Below are 24698 nucleotides of genomic sequence, written 5' to 3' on the forward strand. Positions count from 1 at the left end.
TGCAGCCTGAAGCAGGATAAAATTAGGTTTAAAATGATTCAAGAGATAGAGTGATATTAGACAAATGATCTATGGCAATAGAATGATACAATAAGAAACTTTTTATGGTATGTAATATGTGAAAATGAAATTGATACTATTAGGATCTAGCACACCTTGCGGCCATTTTCCTATAACTCAACAGGTTGGGCTCCTACTTGTGATCTTCATTAAGAAGTCAATGATACTGTCCCTAGAGACTTTGCAGGTGTGGGTGCTGTGTCTTATGTGCACGGAGAGGAGAGAGGCTATATCTAAATTCAGTATTCTGACCTACAAACATCTAATGACCTATGAACATCTAAATGATTAGCCTAATGTTTGCTAAAAAAAAGTGAGCCTGAGATAACCACCAGGCTGGCACCAGGCTGGCCCAGATGAGTACCCAGGATGGGGAGCAAACCAGAGACTAGAAGAACCCTACCTGGGACAGCAGGCCCCTGACTTTATTGTGCCTGAGACAGATAACCAGATACTCACAAGGGACTGGGTGAGGAGCAAGGCTGAGAAGACCACCAGACCAGTGCTATGGGGCTCAGATAGGGAGCTATCCTGAGATGGCCACCAGTCGGGTGCTGCCCAGGCCTGGGAGGGGGGCAGATCATGCCTGAGATGACCGCTGCTTGGCGTCATAATACAGGAGCAGGACAGAGCATTTCAGAGACCATTCTTGAGATGACGCCAGACACTCAGAGACCCCAGGAACCATGAAGAGGAGCAAGTAAGTGGTGGAGCAATGGAAGAGAAAGAGAAACAGAAGAATGTGGGCACAATGAAGAGAGGCAGAACCAGAGACTCAACGGTAGCAAGGAGAAGCCTGATGTGAGTAGTTGGTGATGCCACCTGGGACCATGGTTGGGTCCCAGCCTGTGCTGCCACTGGGGCTATGACTGGGTCTGTGGTTCTGCAGCGGTGAAGGGTCTGTTACCGCCAACGATCAGGCAGATGTCCCTGATCAGGGCTTCCACCCGGGGACATGTTAATGTCTGATGGCTGTGCAGAACTGGCTCCACCCCTCACCTGTCTCATACTGGGACAGCTGGTCCTAAGGGTGTGAGAGCACTAGAGCTGCCCCTGCCCCCTAGCAAGCTGTAGTACATGGGAGCAGGAGAGTGAAGCCTTGCACAGTGCTGGAGCTGCGGGTGAGTGACTCACTCCCCAGACATGAGTCTGGGAGACCTGGCTATATCACTTGTCTCCTGTGAAGTGGCATGAACAAGGGAGAGATACCCTCTTTCCCTATCGCCCTCCACCATCTGTGGCAGGTGGGAGGCCTGACCTTTGTGGCCACGAGAGTGGGAAATCTAGCCTTGACCCTTACCAGATGCAGCACTTGGAAATAAAGGGCCCAAGACCTCACCTGGACAGCATAGTAGAGCTGACCCTGGTGGTGGGGGCACAGGTGATTCAGCCCCTGTAGATGTAAGCGTGGGGGAGCTGGCCTCACCACTTGGCTGCCATGTGGCGACATGGGCAAGGGAGAGATGCTCTGCTCAAGCCTTGCCACCTACAGCAGTCAGGAGAGCTAACCCCAAGTCGTGAGACCAGAAAGCTGGTCCTGCCTCTTACCTGCTATAGCACTTGGGAGAACAGGCCCTACAGCTGACCTCTGCAGAACCAGCTCTGCCTCTTGTCTGCTGTGCAGTAGCATCAGTGAAGAAGAGAGCTCCTCCCTTTCTGTTTGCTCTCCCCACCATTAGCTGGTTGGAGAGCTGACCCAAATGGGAGGTCAAGAAGGAGAGCTGCCCCTGCCCATCAGCTGCTGCAGCACAGGTGAGCTGGCCTCAAGTGTTAATGTGGGAGTGCTAACCCTGCCTCTTGTGTGTGTCTGCTGTGTGGCAGCATGGAAGAAGGAGAGATGCTCTCCTGACCTTTGTCCCTTGTCATCATGACAGGAGGAGAAATGGCCCTGCTCCTTACCTGCTGCAGCAAGGGAGAGAAGGCCCTGCAACTCACTTGGGTAGCACAGCAGAGCTGACCCTGGATCTGTGGGTTGCAGGTGAGCTGTCCCAAGGACAGGAGCACAGGAGAGCTAAACGCATGCAAGTGACTTTCCTGGAGATGGCCCGTCATTTTTGCATGGCCTGCAGTGTGTGAGCTCTGAGAAGCAAGGTCCGAAGAAATTTTCCTTTCCTCTCTCTCTGGCTCACAAAGAGTTAATGAGTTCTAAGCCTTTCCCCCGGCCAATGAGAAGTCCTTGGGCTAGAAAGAAGAGAAGCCAGTGCTTAATAAATAGTGAAAGACCTACAGAGTAGAGAAAGGAGCACTTACTAAAGCACACAGACTGAGAGCTCCAGAGTGGGAAACCAGCACTTCTGAGCACAGAACAGTAAGAGAGTTACAATGTCCCAGATCATCAGTCTTTGGCCTTTGCCCAACTCTGTGATCCATGTCAGCATATGTGATGCTGGGCAGGTGCCCCCTCCCCCGGCAATGGACGTATCTCACACAATCTCTATGTTAATGTATGTTATTGGCCTATGGTTTGTAAACATTGTAAAATAGCATTTGTTTTTTGATAGCAAATTAATTTTTGGTAGAACTTGTTTAAATCATTTTCCAATACATTGTATTGTTTAGGGTACTCTGAATAAAGAATTTGGGGTTTACTATTTTAGTGTTTAAAGAAATTTTGCCTTTACAAAATAATAATGTCTAATGATCATGCTTATATTTTGCTCTCAGTAAATATTGTATTTGTTGATTATAAATAAAATATGTTGTGACTTACATATTTAGAATTTCTACCTTCTATGATTTATTTTTCTGCTGATATATGATTGCAATTTTTTATGTTTTAACTATAAGTCACGATATAATATGTATCTACTCATCTATATAGATATAGACAGATAGATAATGTATTTATAGAGGATTTCATATAAATAAGAGTCATTGTCCTTAGGTTGTACAGATTTAGGTTTTTAATTTCTAGACCCTGTGATTTTTCAAAAATTCTAAAAGTTCCTTATTGCTTCATTGTTTTCTTATAAAATTAACCCATGCATTATACTTTTAAGTCCATAAAAGCAAAGGTAGAAAAGTAATTTTGGGGACAAAAAGAAAATGACATGTTTTCAGGAAGGGGTCCCAGAGCAGACATGCGAAAGGAAGAGAGTATAGAGAAATTATTTTCAACCTTCCTAATGCTGTGAGCCTTTAATACAGCTCTTCATGTTATACTAACCTCCATCTATAAAATAATTTCATTACTACTTCATAACTGTAATTCCCCACTGTTATGAATCATAATGTAAATATCTCATATATATATAGGATATCTAATATGCAACCCACAAAGGAGTTGTGACTAACAGGTTGAGAAACACTGCTTTAGAAGATCACATGAACGCTCAGGGGCAAAAAGGAAGTCTCATTCATATATTCTATGCTAAAGGAATGACTTCATCTCTTAGTGTTGCTGACTGGCTTTTTACTTCACCTATCATATGGCATCCTCACAGATGTGAGGGTTCAAAGTTATCTTGTAGGGATCAAGGATGTCTTGTGGTCACCCTCAGGCATGCCTGGATCCATGCTTGGGCCCATGGTCCTACCGCAGTGGGGTCTGTGTTGATGGCTGTTGCCCCTTTGACCACTGAAGGCCAATCGGAGAGACTTCTGTGGTCTATGCTACAGCCGGAAGTCATTCTGCCACTGAGGGCCATACTGATGTGAATACTGTGCACTGTCACCTGAGGCTATGATAATGTCCAAGGTCTGGGCTACCTCTGAGGGGCCTGTCTGAGTCCATGGGCTCACTGCAGCCTGGAGTCATTTTGGTGGTCTTTACTGTCACCAGAAACCATGTGGGATCCCATGTTCCATCTCCTCGTGACCATAAAGCTCAAGAAGTTACTTTGGCAGTGATATCAATGATTACAAGCACACAGGTGAGAAAGAGGGACATGGAAGGCTTCAGTGATAGCGTTTACCTTCATCCCAACCCCCACTCTACCCCAAAGTAGCAGCTTAAACAAGAAGCCTATGACAAGAATTCTTAGCTCTACACAGTTGATGTCTTCTGGCAGGGAAAGTACTCAGTTCTTTCTAAGGGACATGACCCTAAGAATTTGATCATGCTCCAGTGAGTATATAGATATCACAGATTGAACTTGGGTTTCTTGCAGGGAGGGGTGCACATGGAAGGACTGGGAAATAAGTGTGATGGGTGATGTAAAACTCCCAAAGAATGAATACAAACCTTATGTTGGAAAAAGTAAGTATTTTAGGAAAATCTAGACTGCTCAAGAGAACATTGATAAAACTATTCTGATCAAAAGAACACTGTTAAATTACAGTATTGTATTTGTAAATTTCTTTTAGACAGCTGTTCTAATCCAGGCTAGTTTCAAACTCACTATATAGCAGAGAATGAACTTAAGCTACTGTTTACCTTGCTTTCATTGCCCATGTGATAGAATTACACGGATGCCCCGCCACACTTGCGTGGTTCTAGGGAACCACACCAGGTTTTTTTTTTTTTTTTTTTTTTTTTTTTTTTTTTTTTTTTTTTTGGATTTGGTTTTTTCAAGACAGGGTTTCTCAGTTTAGCCCTGGCTGTCCTGGAACTCACTCTGTAGACCAGGCAGGCCTCGAACTCGGAGATCCGCCTGCCTCTGCCTCCCAAGTGCTGGAATTATAGGCGTGCGCCACCACCGCCTGGCTGTTTTTTTTTATTATATTTTTATTTACATTTCAAATGATTTCCCCTTTTCTAGACCCCCCACTCCCCAAAAGTCCCATAAGCCCTCTTCCCGTCCGCCCCTTCTCCCATCCGCCCCTTCCCACTTCCCTGTTCTGGTTTTGCCCTATACTGCTACACTGAGTCTTTCCAAAACCAGGGGCCACTCCTCCGTTCTTCTTGGACCTCATTTGATGTGTGGATTATGTTTTGGGTATTCCAGTTTTCTAGGTTAATATCCACTTATTAGTGAGTGCATACCATGATTCACCTTTTGAGTCTGGGTTACCTCACTTAGTATGATGTTCTGTAGCTCCATCCATTTGCCTAAGAATTTCATGAATTCATTGCTTCTAATGGCTGAATAGTACTCCATTGTGTAGATATACCACATTTTTTTGTATCCATTCCTCCGTTTAGGGATACCCGGGTTCTTTCCAGCTTCTGGCTATTATAAACAGGGCTGCTATGAATATAGTGGAGCACATATCCTTATTACCTGCTGGGGAATCCTCTGGGTATATGCCCAGGAGTGGTATAGCAGGATCCTCCGAAAGTGACATGCCCAGTTTTCTGAGGAACCGCCAGACTGATTTCCAGAGTGGTTGTACCAATTTGCAACCCCACCAGCAATGGAGGAGTGTTCCTCTTTCTCCACATCCTCGCCAACACCTGCTGTCTCCTGAATTTTTAATCTTAGCCATTCTGACTGGTGTAAGGTGAAATCTCAAGGTTGTTTTGATTTGCATTTCCCTAATGACTAATGAAGGTGAGCATTTTTTAAGATGCTTCTCAGCCATCTGAAGTTCTTCGAGTGAAAATTCTTTGTTTAGCTCTGTACACCATTTTTAATAGGGTTATTTGGCTTTCTGGAGTCTAACTTCTTGAGTTCTTTGTATATATTGGATATTAGCCCTCTATCTGATGTAGGGTTGATAAAGATCTTTTCCCAATCTGTTGGTTTCCGATTTGTCCTTTTGATGCACACCCAGGGTTTTATGAATGCTACCCAAGCTTTTCTGTAAATGAATTTATATCTCCAGCCTGGAACATTCCTGAAATTTGCCATTTTGTGTTGATAATTCTATCCTTAATACTGGTTCACTTTTGTCTACCAAGCCTTCCTTCAAATAAACACACAAACACAAACTACCGGCTGGGTTTCCCTGAAGCTGAAAAATTTGAAACAAATTCATCAACCAGAAGGAAAACCTTACCTTGAGGTGGGAGGAAGGAAAATCTTTTTTATCATAGTCATATTCCCAAATATCTACAAACCCTGGGAGCTAGTAAATACAGAAATTAAAACTAGTTTGTGCTATAATTAAACATTGATTTGTTGTTGTAGGGGGTGGGGAGAAAAAGGGAGTTAGTCTCCAGAATACAGAAATTATCTTTGCAAACTACTCCAATGTAGAGTAAGTAACAGTCTAGAGGGTCTGCTGGAGACATGCATGCCTGTGCTCCCTTGTTGAAGGATATGGGGAGGGCCAACCAGAGCTTCTCTTCACTAACAGATGAATTTCTTCTCACATTCTATTTTGCTACCCCCTTTTCAGATGTGCTTTTTAAAAATTCATTTTATTTTTAATATTTTTACAATTAAGGAGATAAATTGTAGAGTAATATATTCACTATTTTAAAAAAGATGTTGAAGTGATGGAGAAATCTTTACTATGCTGTTTTAGGAACTCCATGGCACTGCCTGCATGATGTAAAGCAAATGTTTGCTGGATTAGCAAGGAGCCTCTCACAGTGCCGTCAGAAGGAGAAGATGGATGAGTTTGCATGATAATTTCCAGGGCCCTTATTTAGCAAATGCTGTGGGTGTGCTTTTCTTCGCTGTTCATCTCAGGAGTGAACATGACAAAAAATGACTGCAATTTATAGGCAATGCCGTCCTTAAATGTGTCCTCCATGCTTCTGCTGCTGGGAATGTGAAAGCTACAGTTGTAGACTCCTGACAGGCAAAGCCATCTCTAATTACTCTCTCTGCTCTTTTGTCTGTATTTCTGAAACAGGAACTGCACAGATTATTCACAATGGTTTTCTTTGAAAATAATCGAAGTAGCAGCCAGGTCCTTATAACTGTGGGGTCTGCATGTCAGTTCAGGGAAACCAGCAAAGGCCCAGGATGGTTTTCAATAAATTAAAGCACCCATTTCTAGCTGGATGTGGTGGCTTGTATTTGTGGAACCTAAAGCAGGAGGATTGTTGTGAGTTCAAAGCCTTCGTGGCACCCTGTCTCAAAATCCAAGCAAGGATAACACCAATGAACATCCTAATTTGGAAGGGGAGACTCTCATGAGGTTATACGCTTTTACAGGCAGCTAAGGAGTCCTGAAAACAGGAGAAATACTCTTCCCCTGGGAAAAGCACACTAATTAGGTTATCCAATGCCCTATGGTTAATCTTGAAAGTATGTCTCTCTGTGTATCTGTGTCTCTCTGTCAGTCTGTCTGTCTCTCTGTCTCTCTGTCTCTCTGTCTCTCTGTCTCTTTGTCCTGTGTGTGTGTGTGTGTGTGTGTGTGTGTGTGTGTGTGTAAAACAGCAATAAAAGAAAAATGAGTCATGAATTTGAAGGGGGGCAAAGGAGTAGTAAATGGAAGGGACTGGAGGGGAAGAAGGGAAGCAGGAAATGGTGTGATTAGGTTATGATTTCAGAAACGTATAATAAAGCATTTTTAAATGAAAAATCTGTATAAAGAGACTCTGGGAGAGCATCTTAGTTGGTATTGTGTTGGATTAGTATGCATGAAGCCCTAGGTTCATTCTCCAGCCCTTCATACTCAGGGTCTGGTCATACACACCAGTAATCTCAGCACTCTGGAGGTGACTGCAGAAATATCAGAAACTTGGGGCCATTCTTAGTAACATAGAGAATTCAAGGCCAGCCTGGGATACATTAGACACTGTGTAAAAAAATAGTTCCTATCTTGGAGCCAAGCGTTAAACAAACTATTGAAATTCTAATGAACATGTTCATGAGTTGTGGGGGAGGGTTATAGTGTTTCCAAAGAGCCAATATGTTTTCTTACTACTATTACCTGCACTGGTTGTATTTAAGGCTTACTGTTTTGTTTTGTTTTTTCCAATTTTTATTATTTTATTTATTTACCTTCCCATCACTGCCCCACCTCTCAGTCCCTCCCTCCTATAGTTCCTCATCCCATTCTTCCTTCCCATTGCCTCTGAGAGGGTGTTCCCCCTCTATCAGGCTTCCCCCTTCCCTGAGGCCTCAAGTCTCTCAAGGACTAAGAAGCTCTTCTACCATTAAGGCCTGACCAGGCAGACCTCTGCTATATTTGTGCCAGGGGCCTCAGACTGGCCTGTGTATTCTCCTGGTTGGTGCCTCAGTCTCTGGAAGCTCCCAGGGATCTGAGAAGTTGAGACTACTGGTCTTCCTATGGGATCACCCTCCTCTTCAGCTTCTTCAGTCCTTCCCCTAATTCAACCACAGGAGTCTCCAATTTCAGCATACTGGTTTGGTGGGACCTCATGATGCTTAAAAGCTTCTGTAAGGCACAAAACACCACCAGTAGGACGAATTGGCAATGTACAGATTGAGGAAAAAAAAAACTTCATTAACCCTACATCTGACAGAGGGCTAATATCAAAAATATATAAAGAACTCAAGAAGTTAACCTCCAAAATAAAATAACGCAATTGAAAACTGGGGTTCATAGCTAAAAAGAGAATTCACAACAAAAGAATCCCAAATGGCCCAGAAGCAATTAAAGAAATGTTCAAAGTACTTAAGCATAAGAGAAATACAAATCAAAATGACCCCGAGATTTCACCTCACACCAATCAGAATGGCTAAGGTCAAAAACTCAGGTGATATAGCACATGCTTGTAAGGATGTGGAGAAAAAGGCATACTGTTTTTAATGTCCTCATTATTGCAACTTATATCCCTTTTCCTTCCGGGTTCAAGCCTCAAGGTCTTCAAAATGTGACAGAAGACCTGGGAACAAAAGCTGTGGAATTAACAAATGAAATGTAATCCCAAGGGAAGTACCATTCAATTCTCTGTATTATAGTTACCTCATCCTACACATCATTGTAAAAAAAGGTGTGGGACAAAAAGTGTGGGGCAGCTAACAACTTGTATATATTCTTCACGTTAATGTCGCTTTTCCTAGGGTATACTATTGAATATGAGCACCAGTCACTGATGGAGAGCTAACTATTGTCAGAGATCCTAGTAAGTACTTTATATAGATTGCCTCATCTAACAGTTTCTGCAATGTTGCTAGCTTCATTAATTCGAGGAAGAAGCCCAAGATTAAAGATTACATAAATGGCTATAGTATTCACAGGACTGTTCAGTAATTATTTCTAGTCTTCCACTTCCAGGGATCATGTTAGACCTTGTGTTTGGGTGACTCACATTCCATTTTGGCCAATGAGATGGAGGTGGCTAAGAAGTTAATCACAGCTTCAAGGTTCCACAGATATTTCCTCCTTCTCCCATGGCTGCTGGCCATATCCAAGATGGTAGCTGCCTTATCAGCCCTACCTGCACACATAGTATAAGAAGTGAACCTGTCCGAAGTAAACCTTTACGGAAACCATGTTCCATTAATCCCTGATTGGTTTCTGCCAAATATTTGGTCATGGTGACACATAGATAGCTAACACCCTAATGACATAGTTTCACCTCACCTGTACCTCCTAAAGTTTGTACCATCTCTCAAAATTGTCAGAAAATGAGGGCCAATCAACCACTCAATACAAGGTCTATGAACATTTCATATTAAAATACACTACAAATCTCCACATTTAAAGAGATTCTATTCCTTCTCTCTAAGTTATTAAATAATTATTCCCTTATATATTACAATATGTTTTTATCCTAGCATTTATAAATGTGTATTAACTTTGTTATAAAACTATCCTTTATGTAAGTGTAATAATTTTTTCTAATGTGTCACCAACACAGGACCAGCAAATGTGTCTTACAGAAACATTGAATATAGAAATAAGGTACTTAATTGTTGACAGTTGGCAAGAAAATTAATTCAAAATTCTGGAAATCAAGAGTTTTCATTTCACCCTGTTAAATGAAATGCCATTTCTACAATTATTTTCCATTCATTCTTATTCCTCTGTGTTTAAGTAGGACAGAAAAAAAGAATTTTTAAAAAGCATGTCTGTTAAATGCTGTATTCTGAAGAGAAGAGACCTTGCATTTTCTTTCTGAGTAATACATGACTAGCCTTGCACAAAATTTTTAAAATGGTCACAGGTTGATGGTAAATTGGAAAAGTGTAATTTCTAACCCAAGTTCACACACACACACACACACACACACACACACACACACGCGCACACACCATATATGTATATATACATATATATAATATTATATAATATATATATCATCAGACTCTAACTTTTATATTTCTGTGTTTCAGTGTCTTTGTATTTAAAAGGGCATAATACCTAAAAGAAGTAAACCTTTGACAAGGAAGTTACAAAGTTGACACTGTTACTTCAGCGTATCTTATCCTTCTCTGACTAATACACATGACTTCTGTATCATGCCAATGCAGATATTGCTTGAGTGCTAGGCTGGCACCATCAGTCACAGACTAATAAGTATTTCACTTATATTTGTCAAATAATCCAAATTCCCATGCCTGTTCTCTCACCTTTTCTCTCTATCCCACTCTCCACCCCTTCTTCCTTCTCTCTCTGCCTCACATTTTCCCTCTCCAGCATCAGTAGAAGAGATACAAGGACAGAACTCAGGAATAATTAAAGAAGTGAGAGATAAACCAAACAGGGTGACTGTGCTGGCTAGATTTATGTCAACTTGACACAAGGTGCAGTCATTTTGGAAGAGGGAATCTTAATTGAGAAAACTTCTCCACTATATAGGCCTATGAACAAGCCTATGTTGTATTTTCCTGATTGATGATTGATGTGGAAGGGCCCAGCACACTGTGGGTGGTACTAGGAATTCCTAACATCCCAAGAGACTTGTAAGCAGGCATGGTGGCAACATGCCTATGATCCCAGAGTTGGAAGATAGAAGCAGTTTAGAGTCTAGCCTGTACTAAGTAGTACAAGTGAGAGTACAGCCTGCACTACCTAGTAAGTTCCAGCCAGTTCAGGCTACTTAATAAGACCCTGTCAAAGAGATAAAGAAAGAATACAAGAATGGAAAGAAGGAAAGAAGGAAGGAAGGATATCAAAGCCCGACATGGTAGCACACACTTTTAAATCCCAGCACTTGGTAGGTAAAGTCAGCCTAGTCTATATAGTGAGTCCCAGGCCAGCCAGAAACAAAACAAATCTACACACACACACACACACACACACACCACAAGCAAGTAAATAAGAACTACCAACAAATGAACAAACAAACAAAAGCCCCAGAGCTGGCCGGGTAGTGGTGGCACACACCTGTAATCCCAGCAGTCTGGGAGGCAGAGGCAGGCGGAATTCTGAGTTTGAGGCCAGCCTGGTCTACAGAGTGAATTCCAGGACAGCCAGGGCTATACAGAGAAACCCTGTCTCGAAAAACCAAATCCAAAAAACCACCCCCCCCCCAAAAAAACAGAGCTTTGTGCTCATATAATCTTCATGGTTTCCACCAGAAGAGGGAGGGGGTGGGACAGTGAGCAGAGGGGGCGGTTTGGGATAGGGGGTTTTCAGAGAGGAAACGAAGAAAGGGGATAACATTTGAAATGAAAATAAAGAAAATATCTAATGAAAAAAGAGCTTTAAAAAAAGAATTTTGGTTAATGTAGAAATTGACCCCCTGTTTTCTTTTGTATTATCTGGGGGATAATTTCCGGTCTTGAAAAACCAAAAAAAAAAAAAAAAAGTTTCTCTAGAATATATTTAACCCTGAGATTTTATCTCAAAAGGTGCTGGTGAGGATGTGGAGAAAGTGGAATGCTCCTCCACTTCTGGTGGGGTTGCAAGCTGGTACAACCACTGTGGAAATCAGTTTGGCAGTTCCTTAGAAAACTGGTCATGATACTACTGGAGGACCCCGCTATACCACTCCTGGGTATATACCCAGAGGATTCCCCAGCATGTAATAAGGACATATGCTCCACTATGTTCATAGCAGCCCTATTTATAATAGCCAGAAGTTGGAAAGAACCCAGCTGTTCCTAAATGGAGGAATGGATACAGAAAATGTGGTATATTTACTCTATGGAATACTAGTCAGCTTTTAAAAACAATGAATTCATGAAATTCTTAAGCAAGTGGATAGAACTGGACAATGTCATCCTGATTGGGGTGACCCAATCACAAAAGAACACACATGGTATCAACTCACTGATAAGTGGATATTAGCCCAGAAGCTTGGAATACCCAAGAAACAATTCATGTATCAAATGATGCCCAAGAAGAAGGAAGGAGTGGCCCCTGGTCCTGGAAAGGCTCAGTGCAGCAGTGTAGGGGAACACCAGGACAGGGAAGTGGGAAGGGCTGGATTGGGGAACAAGGGGATGGAAGAGGGCTTATGGGACTTTCGGGGAGGGGGAATCCAGGAAAGGGGAAATCATTTGAAATGGAAATAAAGAATATATTGAATAAAAAAAAGAACATATTTCATCCATTGATTAATTCTTTAGAAAATAACTTCCAGAAGTAGTAAAACTGCTTAATCCATATGGACTCATTTTATTTTTTTTATGGTGAGTTAAAAATTTATGTTCCAGAATATAACCTTTTGATTGTATTTTGAAGACTGAGCATCATGTGGCCCAGGTTTGGTTCCAACTCAGTGTGGAGACTGAGGATCACCTTGAATTTCTGACCTTTTGCTTCCCTCTCTCAAGAGCTAGAATTTGGGGTATGTGCTCTAATTGAAAAAAAAACCCCAAAAAAGCAAAAGCAAAAACAAAACAAAACAAACAAAACAAAACAAAAGAACGAACAAACAAACAGAAAAACAAAAAAAAACCCACTCCCAGCCTTGAAACATATCTTTCTCAAACAAGCTCCCATTATGTTTGCGATGGATGTATGGGTGCACAGGTGCTATTTCTTAATGAGGTTTGATGTATCTAGCTCACTTAGCACAACCAAGAAAAATGGGGAAAGGAGCAAAGAGTATCAGGTTGGTGTCCTCTGACAAACAATTGTTGTCTGAAAGAGTAGTGATGGCAGATGTTGTCATTTTGTGCTTTATCTTTCAGGAAATTTGGACTGCTTAATTCACCTCACACCAAGGCATCAGGAGATAACACTGCAAGAAACAAGATGTCTGTCAGAGTCTTATTCTTTTATTTCTGTACAAGCTATGAGATTTTGTCTTGCTCCATCTTACACATATTACAGTTTTAGAAATCTGATGGGTTTCCTACTTGTGATGCAAAGAAAAAAACAAAACAAAACAGTTCTTCCCTTTCCCTCACTCCATTGGCTTGATATATTTGCCCTGCTTTGCTAGACCTGTCTGAAGAAAAAAAAATTGGCTTCTACATCTACCCACAACGTGTTGGACAGATTGTTCTTACGTGTAGGTAGCTACTTCCTCAGTTTAATTACACAAGTCCACTCCTACACAAGCCAGTCTTTCCTGAGTCTTGTGATTCCCCACCCTCGGCTTAGTCATGCAATTACGATCACATTAAATTGCCTCCACCTGAGTGGCTTCCTGTGCACACAAATGCACACACATTTCAGCAACAAGCTGAAGCAATTATTTCATAATGAAGCATTTCCTAATAGCCAAGGTACAAATCAATGTTTCTAGATGGTATACCATGACAGTTCTCTGGGTGACAGTAACAGTAAAATCTGATTTAGAGGCAAGATTGAAGAACCAGGTATCTTTACATTTAGTTTTGTTACCCAACTCGGGATGAACTTAAAATGTCTTTGATTTCCAACTCTTGCTTTCCTACTTTAGTAAGCCCCCTGTATTAGCTCACTAAGTGTTTTTGCATTGGCTCTTAAAGTTTCCTGTATATCTTGATTTTGTAATTAGAATCATTAGTTGTTAGTGAATAGGCCTTTAGAATGGGGAAGATAATATTTTCTTGGCATAGCTGTTAAATAAACTGGTTCTCTTCCTCCTGGGCATTTAGCAACAGGGCATTTTTCAGCTGCCCTTGGAGTTACATATGGCCATGTGACTGCATTGAAGTAGCAATAGACAGAAAATGATTCTAGAACTGGCTCATTAAACTCTTCTAAGCATGAGACTTAGCATGTTCATCCCTCTGCCCAAGATATATATGAACACAGTCTAAACACAAATTGCATGCTTAAAACCTTGAGAGATTATTTTTGCATTATATTTTGTAGATTGATTGCATGGCTCTCCAGCATGAACTTTGTATATAACAATACCATGTTGTAACATCAAAAGGTACTTCTTTTATTGTAGTCCTATTTATTTGGGGAGACAAGGTCTTGTTAACCCAGTCTGCTGGCTATTTTTATGCCACTTTGACACAAGCTATAGTTATTTTGGAAGAGGAAATCTCAATTGACAAAATTCCCCAACCAGATTGGTCTGTGGGCAACCCTATGGGACAATTTCCCTGATTGATGATTGACGGGGGAGGGCCCAGGCCATTGTGGGTGGTACCACCACTGTGTTGATAACTCTGGGTTCTATAAGAAAGCAAACAGAACAAGAAGCCAGTAAACAGTGTTCCTCTGTGGCGTTTTCATCAGTTCCTGTCATTAGGCTCCTGCATTGAATTCTTGTTCTGACTTCCCTGGAGGATGAACTACAAACTGTAAGCTGAAATAAACTCCTTCCTCTTCAAGTTGATTTTGGTCATGGTGTTCATCACAGTAATACAAACCACAAATATGGCACCTAGGTAAGCTTTGAACTTGTCCTATGTACGCAAGGATGACCTTGAACTCCTAATCTTCATGCTTTCATCTCCCAAGTGCTAGGATTATAGTATCCAGCTGTACTACCAAGAGTGCTATTTTTATCCCTAAAAACAGTATATTTTTATTCTTTGGAATTTGGAAAATAGTTTATACTGATAGTTTATACCTGAAAGCTGCTTTTGGGAAAACAAATCCCTTGTAACATCTGAGAGAGGATAGAAGAGAAAAAAATAAAACGAAGACCCAACAGCCAGTGCAGAGGAGGCAGCCAGCACAGGTGAGACCTGCCCTGCAGCTCAGAGGATCCTGTCCAGGAGACTTCTGGCAGGAGCTTTTCGGTTTCTTCCTCTGGCTTGGGAATATCCCCTGCCACAATGCAACATCTCCAAGTGGCACAAGAAGCCAGATATCCACACAGTAGCCAGAGCAGAGGAGGGAGCCAGCACTTGTGAGACCTGCCCTGCAGATTGGAAGATCCTGTCTGGAGGCCTCTGGCAAGAGCCTTATTCCTGTTTCTGCCTCTGGATCAGGAACATCCCCTGCCACATTGTGCCGCCTCCAAGTGGCACAAGAAGCCAGCTATACACCCAGCAGCGCAGTAGAGATGGTCAGCACAGCCTGCACCCAGAGTTGATAGAGCCACAGAGCTACATACCCAAATAATACTACAAGAGAGTGGGTCTTGCAGAAATACTTATATACTGGTGTACACAAAGAGAATGGTTCTCTCAGAAGCACAGAGAAGACAGAAGAACTCTCAATTCTGAACATCTATGATCCAAATGCAAGGGTACCCTCATTTGTAAAAGAAACTTAACCAAAGCTCAAAACACATTGCACCTCACACAATAATTGTGGGTGACTTCAACACCCCACTCTCCTCAATGGACTGATCAGGGAAGCACAAACTAAACAGAGACACAGGAAAACTAATTGAAGTTTTGGACCAAATGGAATATATATATATATATATATATATATATATATATATATATATATATATATATATATAGAGAGAGAGAGAGAGAGAGAGAGAGAGAGAGAGAGAGCATTTCATCCTAAATCAAAAGAATATACCTTCTTCTCACCACTTCATTGACCAAAAATTGACCATATAATTGGTCACAAAACAGACCTCAACAGATATAAGAAGATCCGAACTAATCCCATGCATCCTATCAGATCACTATGGATGATCTTCAATAGGGTGATCTTCAATAGCAACAAAAACAACAGAAAGCCCACATACACATGGAAACTGAACAGTGTTCTACTCAATGATACCTTGATCAAGGAAGAAATAAGGAATGAAATCAAAGATGTTTTAGAATTTAATGAAATTGAAGGCACAACATACCCAAACTTATGGAACACAATGAAAACAGTGCTAAGAGGAAAATTCATAGCCCTGAGTGCCTCCAAAAAGAAACTCGAGAGAGCATACACTAGCAGCTTAATGGCATACCTGAAAGCTCTGGAACAGAAAGAAGCTAATACACCCAAGAGGAGTAGATGGCAGGAAATCCTCAAACTCAGGGCTGAAATCAACCAAGTAGAAACAAAAAGAACCATACAAAACCATCAACAAAACTTGGAGCTGGTTCTTTGAGAAAATCAACAAGATACATAAACCCTTAGCCAGACTAACCAGAGGGCACAGAGACAGTATCCAAATTAACAAAATCAGAAATGAAAAGGGAGATATAACAACAGAAACAAAGGAAATTAAAAAAATCACCAGATCTTACTAGAAAAGCCTATACTCAACACAACTGGAAAATCTGGAGGAAATGAACAATTTCCTAGACCCATACCAAATACCAAAATTAAACCAGGATCAAATAGATCATCTAAACAGTCCTATAACCCCCAATGAAATAGAAGTGGTCAGTGAAAGTCTTCCAACCATAAAAAGCATGGGACCAGATGGTTTCAGTGCAGAATTCTATCAGACCTTCAAAGAAGACCTAACACCAATACTCTTCAAACTATTCCACAAAATATAAACAGAAGGAACACTACCCAACTTGTTCTATGAAGCCACAATTACACTGATACCAAAGCCACACAAAGATCCAACAAAGATAGAGAACTTCAGACCAATTTCCCTTATGAATGTTGATGCAAAAATACTCAATAAAGTTCTTGCGTACCAAATCCACGAACACATCAAACTATCATTCACCACGATCAAGTAGGCTTCACACCAGAGATGCAGAAATGGTTCAATATATGGAAATCCACCAGTGTAATCCACTATGTAAACAAACTCAAAGGAAAAAAAAACCACATGGTCATTTCATTAGATGCTGAAAAAGCATGTGACAAAATTCTTTCTTCTATCTCTTGTATTCTGTTCTTGATATTTGCATCTATGACCCCTGATTTCTTCCCAAGGTTTCATGATGGGCATACTCCTGGAACATATACACACATAAATAAAATAAACATAAATATAAATGTAAGAAAAGGACAAGTTATTGCCATGTTGTACAATGAAGCATTTTTCTTTGCAATAGGTTGTATGTGGATGACATCTGTGACATCGACTTGCCCAAATAAGAACCAAGTGATTCCACCTTGTACTTAAAATGGAGTAGCTCAGCATAAACTGCCATTTTATAAAATGGAGTCACTTGGGGGCAGGGCACAGACTGCTCTTTGCTTGGGGGAAGAACACAGCTTGCTCTTTACATACACAAAGGTTTTTTAATCACTTTCTTAATCTCATTTATTTTATTCTAGATCCTGTCTTCAGGGGTTCATTTTGTGCATATACAGTACCCCATCAATATAATCCTAAATCAAGTCATTCCATAAGCTGACAGCTATTAAAATAAACACACACACACACACACACAGAGAGAGAGAGAGAGAGAGAGAGAGAGAGAGAGAGAGAGAGAGCGCTTTAATTTCTGGGTTGTAATTATTCTGAAATACTCAATTCAAAAGATGATAGGTCTGGAGCGTAGAAAATATTTCAAATAGTACTTTTTAGAATTAACAAATGCACTATCCACATTTCCCTTCAGTGGTATTGAAATATACAATCTGAAATAATTTATCTGAAGTAAAGCTCTCAAATTAAATTGCCAACAAGTTTTATTAATGCTTCTTGACTCTGAACCACAGTTTGACTGGGTAGATTTTATAATACTCCTAATAAATGAAGTATGCACATTTATTTATATAAGTGTTACAGGACATGGGAGCCTTCAGAAACAAAGACCCAAAGAAACAGGAAAAACTATATTTGTATGGCTATGGAAGCCAGAAGTGGGCATTGGATCCCCTGGAACTGAAGCTATAGGCAGTTGTGAGCTATTCTGCATGGCTACTAGGAAATGAACTTGGAACTTGGGTCCACTCGAAAAGCAGTAAGTGTTCTTAGCAGCTGAGCTATCACTCTAGCCCAGTTTAAGAGCAATCAATTGACATCATCACATAACCAACACTGACTAAAAAAATTTTTTTAAAAATAAGTCATATGTATATGCTATTTTATAATTTAAAAATTGCTACAAACTGGAGCTAATGAGATGTCTCAGCAGGTGAAGGCATCTGCTGCTGTCAACCTGAGTTCAATTCCTGAGGCTGAGGTAGGAGAAAAATGGACTTCAAAAAGTTGTCCTCTGACTTCTATCTATAGCACACATGAGCTCCTCTCTCTCTCTCTCTCTCTCTCTCTCTCTCTCTCTCTCTCTCTCTCTCTCTCTCTCTCTCACACACACACACACACACACACACACAAAATAAGATATAATTACACTTTGTTTTCTGAAGTCTTTTGCTCATTGAATTTAATCAGTATCTTCTGATAGTTCTTGGAAGGCAGATACTGTTCTTTTACCTTTCTGGATACATTTGTATGTTTTGCTCAGGAAAGGAACTTAATTTTGTTCAACTTGGCCAGATTTATATAGTTTGAGAACAAGCATCTACTGCCAAGGGAAGAGTACTGAAAAACAACTGATTCTTACCCTTAGGAAGAACTTGTTTAGCCAACTCTTATTTGCTAGGCAGGTATTTCCAGGGGCATCCTCCTATATTCATGGGAAGGCATTGCCCTTTGTAAACATTACATGATTTTGTAGTGGTTTGTTTCAGCAGAGGCCTTTTGAAAAGCCATAAGGGATTAGTACAAATCTTACGCCACAGATTCATTCTTATAGGGTAATTTCGTCCATTATGATATTAAATTCTTCATCCTGAGGTCTTTAGTTTACATCTTTTGACATGAGATGTATCACCTTAAACTGAGTGTGTTATTTCACTTGATGGCCAGTCTTTCTTAGATGAATATGTGCAAATTTCCCTAATAGAAGCCTCTTGGTCATCGTTAGTTCAGGACAACATCACTTTAGGTGATCTTGTCTACATTGCTGTACCTGCTGCAGGTAATATATTTTCCCATTCTTCTGAGTCTTAGCTGTGCTTATTAACGTGCAACCAAGATACCAACCCAAATTTACTCTGTTCTATAGCTAAGAAATATGTATGTATGTGAAGAGGAAAATCATTTGACTCTTCTTGAAATTACTTCATGTTCTAAAATCCACTAATTAGGAATTAAGCAATTTTAGAAATAGAGACTGCCATTAAGCTGAGGCTCCAAATATTGCTGCAGTTTGTGTGACAAAAATATATCGATCAAACAGTGATTTGTAAATCTTTATGTCAGTCAGTGTCATGTCTCTTCAGTGGAGACCTGCTTGCTGCATTATTTTTCACTTACCCCCTATACACATTAAATACTATTTGGGAGTTTAAGGGACTTTCGGGGAGTGGGGAGCCAGAAAAGGGGAAATCATTTCAAATGTAAATAAAATATATTGAATGAAAAAAAGAAACTATAAAAAAAGAAAGAAAGCAATGACTCCAAAATATGGTGGAATTTTTGTTTTGTTTTGTTAGCATGTTGAGCAACTTACTCTAAAGACAAGGAAAATGACTTGAAAACAGTCTTGCTACTCTTACGGAGAGGAAATGAAATCGCTTTTGCCCTCCTCCACCCTGATATTTCTCCTCATCTCCTTTAAGACCAGACTATAAAGTTGCCAAGGGAACATAATTGTCATCCAGCTCCCTCCCAAGTCCCATTACCTAGCTTAGAAGATTGAACAATTGGGGAACTGAGTGGATGTCCATCTTCCATTACAAGGTAATGTCTTTCCCTTGGGCTCATTACACTACCACAGAGTGTCTCCACTTCAATCTATTTTTCTAATAATCATTTCTACATCTTCAGAATTGTCTCAATCCCCTGCTCTCCCTGCTTGCTATAGAAAACGTGTTGTATAAGTTTGTAGGTAATGTTCAGTGGATGGGTAACTTCTGCTCCCCCATCTCCATGGTTGTTCCCCTCTTTTTCACGGTAATGAATATGTACATTATCCTCCTATTTGGTCTTTGTTAATTTATTTCAGCAAGCCCTTCTCCCCTACACCACAAACCAGCTAGGGGCACAATGTTGAGGAGAAATACCATGAGAACTGGGCAGTGTACAGACCTGAGCACAGGGCAACTCTGTGGTGAAGAAGGAATTAGAAAACTCTTGATTGCAACTCACATGAGTGTGGAAAAGATGAATGTGACTGTGACTGGGGTAACTCAGGAGGGGAATCCCAAGTTGAGGAAGTGACAGGAATAAGTGTGTAAGGTTGACAGGGACATTTAAATATTTGAGGGACAGCTAATTTATTATGGCATGAATTTAGAGGAAAAGCAAGGAGGAGTAGAGTATAAGGAAGTGGATCATGGTCACATCACAGGGATTTCTTTCATGATATTGTATAGATTCTGGATGCTTATCTTCTGTATAGAAATGAAGATTAATAGATACATAATTATTGATTAGGGTAATGAATGATTCCATTAGATTTAGGGGAGTGTGCATGCCTGCGTGTGTGTGTGTGTGTGTGTGTGTGTGTGTGTGTGTGTGTGTGTGTGTGTGAAATCTAACCTGAGCAGAGAAAATGGCCTAGAAGAGAAATGATACCCTAAGAGTATAGGTTTCTTTGAAAACTGCTGAATTACTGAAATTGAGAGGAAATACCTGATTTAGAAGCTGATTCTGAGGTAATTCTCAGTAGAACATCTTGGCAGAGTGCAAAGGAGAAGAGAAGGAGACTTAAGAGATGCCTGAGGTGGAGGGTCTGGGTGGATGATGATAGTGTCATCTGAGAAAGGAAATTTAGAAACAACAGCATAGTGGAGGTGAAGCTGAAGGGGCTGATGCTTGACAGGTTGTGGTAAAAGCACCTGGAAGCCAACCGCAGTGGTATGTGCTGTGCTTCCTGACAGGATACACTAGCAAGGCCAAAACAACACTTAGGAAGGTCTTGTGCCCCGAAGTCTAACCATTACAGAACATCAGACAACCAAGAACAGAGGAATAGGTCACACACACACACACACACACACACACAAAAGCTAAGGGTTTTCAAAATTGTCAGTGGCAGAACTGGAGATGTAAATCAATGATAGAGTGCTTTACCTAGAAAACAGGAGGTTCTGGATTCTACCCACAATACTAAAAAAAAAGAAAAACAAAAACAAAAAAACCTCCCATCCACATATCAGTTTTCATATAAGACTGGTGGGAAACAAAACATTCCAGATTAAAAATGACTAAACTACAGGGACAGTAAACTGGGTGATCCTGAATGGATCTTAGATCCTACAGGAGGCATAAAATTCAACAATAGCAAAAAAGGACAATTGGCCTTGCCAGGTGGCTTAGCATGTACATATGACTGCCGCCAAGCCTTAAACCCTCAGTTCGGTTCCCTCAAGTTACCAAAGAGAAGAGAACAAACAAGTTGTACTCTGGGAGCTCTTTGACAACTTGTAAAATCAATGATGACTCAGTTTGCACACTCATTGCACTGTTTTCCACCTATAACTGTGTTCTATGGATTCATGTTTTGACAGTAAATACCTCAGCACTTTATTCATTAATGAGATGAATATAATGTGTAACATATTTATTTTTATATAGGAGAGTCATGTTTTGTTAGTTAAAGGCTTACCTTTGAATGTATAGGGACCTTAAAACATTGTTGTCTTACTATATCAAGTTTAGTTTACGTCTTTCATTTTTTGTTTAGCAAGGGGATTAGGGAAAATAAGCATCCAGGCCCATCACCCACTATAATATTCATACATAAATAAGCACACACCATAAAACATTCTTATATAAACAGCTCCATAAAGTTGGCTATAGTGGGCAAGTGGACCAAGGGAATAAAATTGAAGACCCAGAAATGAACCCACACACCTATGGTCACTTGATCTTCGACAAAGGAGCAGAAAATATCCAGTGGAAAAACGATAGCCTTTTCAAATATGGTGCTGGTTCAACTGGAGGTCAGCATGCAGGAGAATGCGAATTGATCCATTCTTATCTCCATGTACTAAACGTCACTCCAAATGGATCAAGGACCACCACATAAAGCCAGACACTCTGAAGCTAATAGAAAAGAAACTGGGGAAGACCCTTGAGGACATCAGTATAGGGGAAAAGTTCCTGAACAGAACACCAATAGCTTATGCTCTAAGATCAAGAATTGACAAATGGGATCTCATAAAATTACAAAGTTTCTGTAAGGCAAAGGACACTGTCAAAAGGACAAAACGGCAACCAACAAATTGGGAAAAGATCTTCACCAACCCTACATCTGATAGAGGGCTAATATCCAATATATATAAAGAACTCAAGAAGTTAGATCCCAGGGAACCAAATAACCCTATTAAAAAATGGGGTACAGATCTAAACAAAGAATTTTCACCTGAAGAAATTCAGATGCCCGAGAAGCACCTTAAGAAGTGCTCAACATCATTAGTCATTAGGGAAATGCAAATCAAATCAACCCTGAGATTTCACCTCACACCAGTCAGAATGGCTAAGGTTAAAATCTCAGGAGACAGCAGGTGTTGGTGAGGATGTGGAGAAAGAGAAACACTCCTTCACTGCTGGTGGGATTGTAAGATGGCACAACCACTAGGGAAATCAGTCTGGCAGTTCCTAAGAAAACTGGACATGACACTTCCAGAGGACCCTGCTATACCTCTCCTGGGCATATACCCAAAGGATTCCCCAGCATGCAGCAAGGACACATGCTCCACTATGTTTATAGCAGCCTTATTTATAATAGCCAGAAGCTGTAAAGAACCCAGATATCCCTCAATGGAGGAATGGATACAGAAAATGTGGTATATATACACAATGGAGTACTATTCAGCAATTAAAAACAATATTCATGAATTTATTAGGCAAATGGATGGAACTGGAAAATATCATCCTAAGTGAGGTAACACAACCACAAAAGAATACACATGGAATGCAATCATTGATAAGTGGATATTAATTAGCCCTGAAGCTCTGAATACAATTAGCATATCAAATGATTCCCATGAAGAAGGAAGAAGAGGGCCCTAATCCTGGAAAGGCTTGATCCAGCATTGTAGGGGATTACCAGGACAGAGAAAAGGGAGGGGGAAAGATAGGAGAATGGATGGAGAGAAGAGGACTTATGGGACACATGGGGAGGGGGAAACTTGGAAAGGGGAAAGCTTTTGGAAGTAAACAAAGAATATAGAAAATAAAAATGTAAAAAAATAGTTGGCTGTAGTGATTGCCATAAACAGTCTAAACTCTAACCGCATGCAAGAGGACAGTCTCTAATCCAATAAAGGCAGTTATAATGTAGTGGCAGGCAGGTTGCTTTTTTTTCTGAAGTGTCTGTGTTTGGGTCAATCCTATACCCAGGATATCTTTAAGAATGTAGAGTATTCAGCTTTCAGGTATGTCGTGGTTCCTCAGCATTAGTGCTGTAAAGTTTCGGACCAGATGATATTTTGCTCTTGTGTGGTTCTGTGTCCTGCAAGATATTTAGCAGTATCTCTGGCTTCTACTTCCTGGGTTCTACACCTGACAACTCCAAATGGTTCCAAACATTGCCAGTTGACACTAGGAGTAAAGGTCACTACCAGTTAAAATTACTGATCTATTTTATTAAAGGCTCCCCCAGATAGCTCCTTATAAAAAGAGAATCTCCCCCAAGACAGGTGAGTATACTAACTGAATACATAGCAGTACATATGTTATAATATGTACTACTATAATATTGAGTGGGCATATCAAGTTACAGGATGCTTTGTGTAGATGACTCTGTAAATCTTAAAAGGACAGACAGCATCTATAAATTTCATAATATATATTTCATATGAAATAGTAATATAAAACCACAAGAATTGTGAATAAATGTATACCAACTAAACAAATTTGGCCTTGAGAAAAGAAGAACAGGTTAAAATTTAAAAGGAAAAACCCAAGGATTTCTATAATATTTTCTATTTTGATCAGAGGCCATTTTGTTATTATTAAGAGGTATAATGCCATACACACTGAGTTCATCTCCTATCTAGTTCCTGTGTTCTCCCAAGTTAATGTTTATTTTAAAGTTGGAACATATCAGTTGCCCAAATATGGTTTTGGATTCTAATGACAAAAATTTAAAAGAAAAGAAGTTTTTCTTCGGTGACAGTTAAACATTAAACAGTTGACAAAGGAAAACTCTTTAGCACTAACTGACAATGATACTGTAGTTGGAAATTAGTAAAGTTATTAAATTTAAATGTATGGGAGGACAGCATTTTGAACTTAGATTCTTATGGGCCATTAAACTCTTATTTCAAATATAAAGGTACATTGGTGTGAATTTAGAAAATTCATTCTCCTCATAATTGAGTGGAATTATTGTGAAAATAATGCCTCTCCCACTATTTCTTATTGCCTGTAGTTCTTTGTTTAGGTTTGAAGCCTCTTGGGCTGTCCTCCCCCAACTGGTCCATATTACTCTGTCTTTTGTTATCCTTGTTCAGCTAATGTTAGGCAGTCATGTTCATGAGACATTATAGGGGTAGCTTCTGACATTATTAGGAAATACAATCAGCAAACTCTCAGTTCCTGTGGCCCTTACCATCTTTCCACCCCCTCTTCCTCAATTTTCCCGGAACCTTAGTTATAGTAGTTTTCTATATAGATGTACTGGACTCCACATTCTGCACTTTGATTGGTTATAATTTTCTGTAGTGGTTTCCATCTGTTGCAGAAGGAAATTTTCTTGATGAAAGGCGAGGGTTAC

At 40.3% G+C, this 24698-nt stretch overlaps 1 non-coding gene across 1 annotated transcript; it reads left to right on the plus strand.

Annotated features, from left to right (window-relative positions):
• Window positions 1-225: 225 nt before the first annotated feature.
• On the plus strand, window positions 226-361 carry LOC127675948 (small nucleolar RNA SNORA17). The gene has a single exon (XR_007975615.1). It is a non-coding gene; the product is annotated as a small nucleolar RNA SNORA17 (small nucleolar RNA).
• Window positions 362-24698: the final 24337 nt, after the last annotated feature.

The sequence above is a fragment of the Apodemus sylvaticus genome, chromosome X (assembly GCF_947179515.1).
Source record: "Apodemus sylvaticus chromosome X, mApoSyl1.1, whole genome shotgun sequence".
Taxonomy (NCBI): Eukaryota; Metazoa; Chordata; class Mammalia; order Rodentia; family Muridae; genus Apodemus; species Apodemus sylvaticus.